Raw genomic sequence first — 6,498 nt, forward strand, 5'->3', positions numbered from 1 at the left:
CTGGGATGTCTGCAACGCCGAACGGGCCGTGAGGATCCGACACACCGGCAACAGACATATACCTCCCCGACTGCTGGATGTCACAGCAGATGACCGTTTCTTCAACTCAACGACGACCTCAACATCGACGCCGTAAGCACGCGTGAAGAAAGCGAGTTTTGTTACTGAACCTCCATTGGGACACATCGACGGCGTGTCAGTGCCATTTGGCTAAACAATTTCTTGCACACCAGCCACGACCAGCATTCCGTGCTCATAATCGGCCCCGTTTGATGACTTGGTGAGTCCTGTAGCCACTATCATCATAGGCGTCCTGCTGCGGTTACACTTCGGGCATGCGCAACCATGACGCACGAGACAAGGTGCTCTAACCATCGATGTCGATAGCATAAGCCCCTTAATACCGGCCGCTGAACGCCAGTATGCACGGGTTAAAAGCGGCTGCTCGTGGAGTGGCAATTCTACAAGCATCGCTAAGTTGTCTACGCCAGAGCCACGGCTCAAGCCTGTTCCACTTAAGGACGTCGTCCCCGTATGCACGCTTGTCAATTTTTGCACTCCTAGCGAAGGCCACTTAAGGCCCATATACACTACGGAGGCCATCGACTGACTGACGTGAACTGTTCCTATTGTTTCAAGACGATTTGACCTGGACCAGATAAGGATTTTGAACGTGACCTTGTCAATTTCCTGTTCATAGATGTGAACCTTTCGCTTCTCCATTTGTCTTAACGTGCTACAAGCTACGTGGAGCCGTATAGTGACGCCGCTACCAGCATCATTCATATCATCACATATTCATCATCAGTGGTGCTTGGCCGGCACCTTCAGCTTTGCCACGCCACAGATCGAACGCGACAACACGCCTGGGCGTTCGCTCGTTTTTGGAGGTCTTAGTTCGGGCCAGGCCAGAGCATGCAGAATAAAATTAAGAAGTCGCATTCGCTAAACCCGAGCCAGCTTCCTACTAATTATTCACCTTATGCACCGACTAATTTCATGTTTATGGATGCCTTGAGGAGTGAAAAATGAAAGACCATCTTTACAGCAATAGCTACACCCCTCTCCTACTGTCACGATACGTATGTAGCACGTTATAGGACAAAGGAATGACTTCCTAATGTTGTATGGTAGTATTTCACCACGTTTCTGAAACCAATGAAATATTAGAAATGTACAGAAACCGTGTTGTGTCATTTGAGCCGTGTCCTTGCGCATGCGCCCGCTCAGGTAGTGCCACTATCTGCCCTGTTCTCTGCTGCGGCTATCGCTTATAAGCAGCCGCGCCTAATCCGCTGCGTTCTAGGGCTAACATCTGGTGACCAATCAACATGGTCTGCTCTTCCCGGTTGACTACTGCCTCCGTCTAGTCAAGAACACAACAGTGGCGACGAGGATGGGATTGCCGTGACCAGGAATCAACGGAGGCAGCCGGGTGGATACAGCGACATGGCTTCGCTAGGTCAGTTCGAGCGATTCGACGAAGATGAGGACGAAGACTTTGAATCATACGTGGAGCGGTTTGAACACTACGTCCGCGCCGTGAAGGTGAGCGATGATTTGAAAGTCTCGACATTCGTGACCGCCATGGGCAAGAAGACTTACCGCACGTTAAAGAACCTGCTCGCCCCGGCAAAGCCTGAGGAGAAGGAATAAAGTCAGCTCGTCACCGTTCTCAAGGAGCATTACGCCCCCAAGCGAATGGTGATTGCGGAACGGTTCCGGTTTAATCGCCGGTCCCAGCATGAAGGTGAGAGTGTGGCTGCATTCGCCGTGGAATTAAAAAGGCTGGCGTCGTCGTGTGAATTTGGGCCCTTTCTGGAAGAAGCGTTGCGGGACCGGTTTGTGGCCGGCTTAAAAGACCAACCGACCCAAGCGGAACTTCTCAAGAAGAGCACATTGACCTTTGCCACAGCGTGCGACATTGCCAAAAGTGTTGAACTAGCTCGGGCCGAGACTAGAAAGTTTCAACCAGCTACGAGACAACCGGAGGAAGTGCATGATGTTCGCCACACCTACCGGGCCAAGCCCGCAGCTAGAGCTTCAGCCAAGCCAGCAGCAGCAGCCGACGGAGCGGAACACCCTATCGAAACGCCAGACTGTTTCCGCTGCGGTGGATCATCCCACGACGGAAGGTCTTGCCCGTTCCGGAAATACAAGTGCCATCTATGCAAGCGGATGGGTCATCTGTCGAGGGTCTGCAAGGCTGCCTCATCGCGCGCGGTGCGGGCCGTGGACGACGTCCGTGACAACCTAGAGACAATGAACGGTGAGGACGAACTTGTGCTGCATAACATATTTGCCTGCGACAGTAGCCATCCTAGCTATACGGTGAACGTTAAGGTGGCAGGTAGAAATGTGCGAATGCAAATCTACACGGGGGCATCTGTTTCGATTGTACCTGAAAGTGTGTTTGTGAAGTATTGGCCAGACCTAGCCCTGGAAAGTTGTCGAATTGGGCTACGAACGTACGGGGGCGTTCCCCTGCAAACCGTCGGGAGGGTGAAGGTACCGGTCGAGCACCATGGTCAGGCGGTCACCCTCCCGCTAGTTTCGTGCGGACGCCACAGAAATGTGAGACGGTGCTGATGGGTCGAGATTGGCTGGAGGCTCTTAAGCTGGACTGGTTGAGCGTGTGCGGTGTCAGCGTAGACAAGGTAGCACAACTGGTAGAAAAATTTCTAGAGGTGTTCGAGCCCGAACTTGGGTTGATAAAAGGCACCCCGGTAAAACTGCTTTTGAAAGAAGGGAACACGCCGGTGTTCTGCAAGCATCGAGCGGTGCCTTTCGCGATGCGAGACGCGGTGCCAAAAGAATTGCAGGCGCTGGTAGGAGCTGGGGTCCTAATTCCGGTTCAACGTAGCGACTGGGCAACGCCTCTAGTGGTCGTTTATAAACCCAACGGGGAGGTCCGAATTTGCGGGGATTATAAAATGACAGTAAACCAGTCTCTCCGAACGGACCATTACCCGTTGCCAGTAATGGAAGATATCTTCGCAACGTTGCACGGGTGTAAATACTTCACAGTCCTAGATATCTCAACGGCCTACCAGCAACTAAAACTTGATCCGGACTCGCAGAGTTTGGTTACCGTGAATACGCATCTTGGCTTGTTTCAGTATACACGGCTACCCTATGGGATCACGAGTGCCCCGTCTATTTTTCAGGCGGTAATGGATGACCTGTTAAAAGGCCTAGATAGAGTATCCTGTTACATTGATGATGTGTTAATCGCTGGGGAAACCTTCGAGGAGTGCTATCAGAAGGTGGAAAGCGTGCTAGCTAGGTTTAAGGAACATGGAATTAAACTGAAAAAAGAAAAATGTAAGTTCTTTGAGACGTCACTGACCTACTTGGGCCACGTGATAGACGGGAACGGAATTAGGCCTTCAGACGTAAAAATAGCAGCAATCAAGGAAGCGCCAGCCCCAAAGAATAAACAGGAACTCCGGGCGTATCTGGGACTGTTGAATGTCTATGGCAAGTTCGTTCCCAACCTATCACCAGAACTAAAACCGCTATACGACCTACTCAGAGACAGCACAAAATGGAAATGGACAGCTGAGGCCAAGCGAGTGTTCCAAACAAGCAAAGGATGGCTTACGCAAAACACGGTATTAGCCCACTACGACCCATCGAAGGATCTCGGCCTCGTCTGTGACGCGTCAGCCTACGGAGTGGGAGCTATACTGTTCCACAAAGAAGGCCCAGTGGAAAGGCCGATAGCCTTTGCGTCGAGGATTCTCAGTAAATCCGAGCAGGCGTATGCGCACATAGAAAAAGAGGCATTGGCAGTAGTGTTCGGGCTGCGCAGATTTCACAAATACTTGTTTGGTCGATCCTTTAGCATATACTCTGATCACCAGCCATTGCTGGGCCTGCTCGCGCATGATAAGCCAGTTCCCGCAATGGCAGCAGCGAGTGTTCAGCGTTGGGCTGTGCTTCTTGCAGCCTATAACTACCGCTGGGTTTATCGCAAGGCTAGCGAGATTGCAAATGCTGACGCACTGTCGCGGTTGCCTTTGCAGTTGTCGAGCCAAGCACCCGAGTCGGAAGACGTACATTTATTTTCTGTGCTCGATGAAACCCCGCTGTCTGCAAAAGAGATTAGAATGGAAACGAAAAGGGACAAGGTCCTATGAAAATTTCTGTTTTACACTCAAAACGGCTGGCCTTCGCATGTGGCAGAAGATACACTCGCACCTTATTTTGTACGGCGTAGCGAACTGTCTGTTGACCAGGATTGTGTAACCTGGGGAAATCGCATGATAGTGCCTGTTGCGCTTCGTGAAAAGGTGTTATCAATGCTGCATGAGGGCCACCCGGGAATGACGCGCATGAAAATGTTATCTAGAAGTCACGTGTGGTGGCCGAGGTTAACTCAAGACATAGAACGAGCAGTGAAAGAGTGTATGACGTGTCAACTGGCGCAAAACTCAGCACCCAGCGTCCCATTGTTGTCGTGGGGCTGGCCGACGCGAAGGTGGGAGAGAGTGCATTTGGACTTCGCGTATCGAGAGCAACAGTGGTTTCTCGTGCTGGTGGACGCGCATTCAAAGTGGGTGGAAGTGTTTGTGATGAAAGCGACGAACAGTGAAAAGACGGTGGAAAAACTGCGTAGTGTGTTCGCTGCTTATGGATTGCCGGAAGTAGTGGTTACGGACAATGGCCCGCAGTTCACGTCAACTCAGTTTGCAACGTTTTTGAGCAGGAATGGCATTCGGCATGTGAAGTCGCCTCCTTATCATCCAGCATCAAACGGCAGCGCTGAACGGTGTGTGCAAACCATAAAAAGAGATCTCTTCAAGCAGGTCCTCGACGAGCAGCGGACTGGGGAATCAAAGACTCTCCAGCATCGCATTGACCAGTTCCTGTTCAGGTACCGCAACACCCCAACCGGTACTACAGATGAAACTCCAGCGCAACGGTTCTTGTCGTGGAAGCCGCGGACGCGGTTGAGCCTTTTGCATCCAGATATGGAGAAAAGAATGACCGAAAAATTGGAACGAATAAGGGAGTCGGCGAACCAAACGCGAGGAGGCTGCAGAGAATTCAGTGAAGGCTCCCGCGTTTTAGTGAAAGGCTTGCGCCCGGGTGACGCCCGATGGCTCGAAGGAACCGTGCTCAGGCGTGGGAGCATCAGCACATACGTTGTGTCTACGGGAGGAGAGGAGCGCTATGTTCATGCCGATAACTTACGCCCATGTACCTTCCAGGAGGGCCCGAGGTACCATCAGGCCCCGGAATGTGAGCTTCCGGACGGCTGGAATCCCATGGCACACCAACACATCCCACTCGGGACTCCGGACTGCGAAAGCACCGCAGCTCCAGGGGAGCTCATGCCGGTCCCGGTTACCAAGGCGGTCCAGCCGGCCTCGAGTCAGCCCTCGACCGAGGACACTGTGGTCCTACCGCCGGCTACGGTGAAGCCAATCGCAGCCCGTAGCCCCACGTCTGCAGATCAGGCCTCCGTGCCAGGTCTTACCTATCCCGAAGCCCGCGCATCAGAACCGGAGAGGGACAAGGATCCCCAACCAGTCATCCGACGCAGCACGCGGAAAAGACAAACCCCGGAACGCTACAAGCCGTAGCACCGACTAATGAATCTTGTGTTGGGGAAGGGATGTTGTGTCATTTGAACCGTGTCCTTGCGCATGCGCCCGCTCAGGGAGTGCCACTATCTGCCCTGTTCTCTGCTGCGGCGATCGCTTATAAGCAGCCGCGCCTAATCCTCTGCGTTCTTCGACTAACATCTGGTGACCAATAAACATAGTCGGCTCGTCCCGGTTGACTACTGCCTCCGTCTAGTCAAGAACACAACAAACCGCAACTCTTCTTATTTAGCTAAGTTGTTTACAATGCTTTTTCCGATGAAACGCCGTGAAAAGCGCTGTTGTATTCCCGGCGCGTCACACATCGGAAGTCCGGACATCTGCAGTCAAATTGTCATAATTTTTATTTCTGTTTGCTTATTCTGCAGATCCTTACAGACATCCAAGCTATTATAGCTTTTAAGTTTGTCACAGTCACACAACAGTAATTTTTCGCCCTTTTCGCGGTAAACTTTTGCAACTGCAACAGCTTCCGACGCGTTTCACGGAGTGCTCGAGAAAAATGATCCATAACATATATATAGTGCTTAGAGTGAAACAGTTTTATAGCCCTGCCTTTTTATCGTGGTCCCAAAATCTAATTAAAACAGGTCGCTCTCGAGGGGCATTTTTTTGCCAGCGTGGTGTGCGAATATTTCAGTCATCTTAGATGTGGCTGCTTCAACAAAATTATTAACCTCCTCTTGGTACCCTTTCAGTGCGGCAAGAGTGTCTTCTTTGAACTCAATTTTGGTCTCTTAGCAACATTGACCAGTCTGCAGAGTATGTTTTCAAGATTTGATCTCAGTGACAACTGAAAGTATCTCCTGTAGCTTGCTCTTAGGACCACGGTTTACTTCGAGACCACCACTAAATTGAAACCACACAAAAATCAGCAATTATTCAG

General features: G+C 51.4%; 1 pseudogene across 1 annotated transcript; it reads left to right on the plus strand.

The window, feature by feature from the left end:
• The first annotated feature begins 1,449 nt into the window (after positions 1-1,449).
• LOC144160881 (uncharacterized) lies at positions 1,450-5,287 on the plus strand (annotated as a pseudogene). The gene is made up of 2 exons (XR_013320420.1): positions 1,450-2,269; positions 5,217-5,287. The product of XR_013320420.1 is annotated as an uncharacterized LOC144160881 (transcript).
• The last annotated feature ends 1,211 nt before the right edge of the window (positions 5,288-6,498 follow it).

The sequence above is a fragment of the Haemaphysalis longicornis genome, unplaced genomic scaffold, assembly GCF_048455015.1.
Source record: "Haemaphysalis longicornis isolate Haplotype H1 unplaced genomic scaffold, Haemaphysalis longicornis Haplotype H1 scaffold_11, whole genome shotgun sequence".
Lineage (NCBI taxonomy): Eukaryota > Metazoa > Arthropoda > Arachnida > Ixodida > Ixodidae > Haemaphysalis > Haemaphysalis longicornis.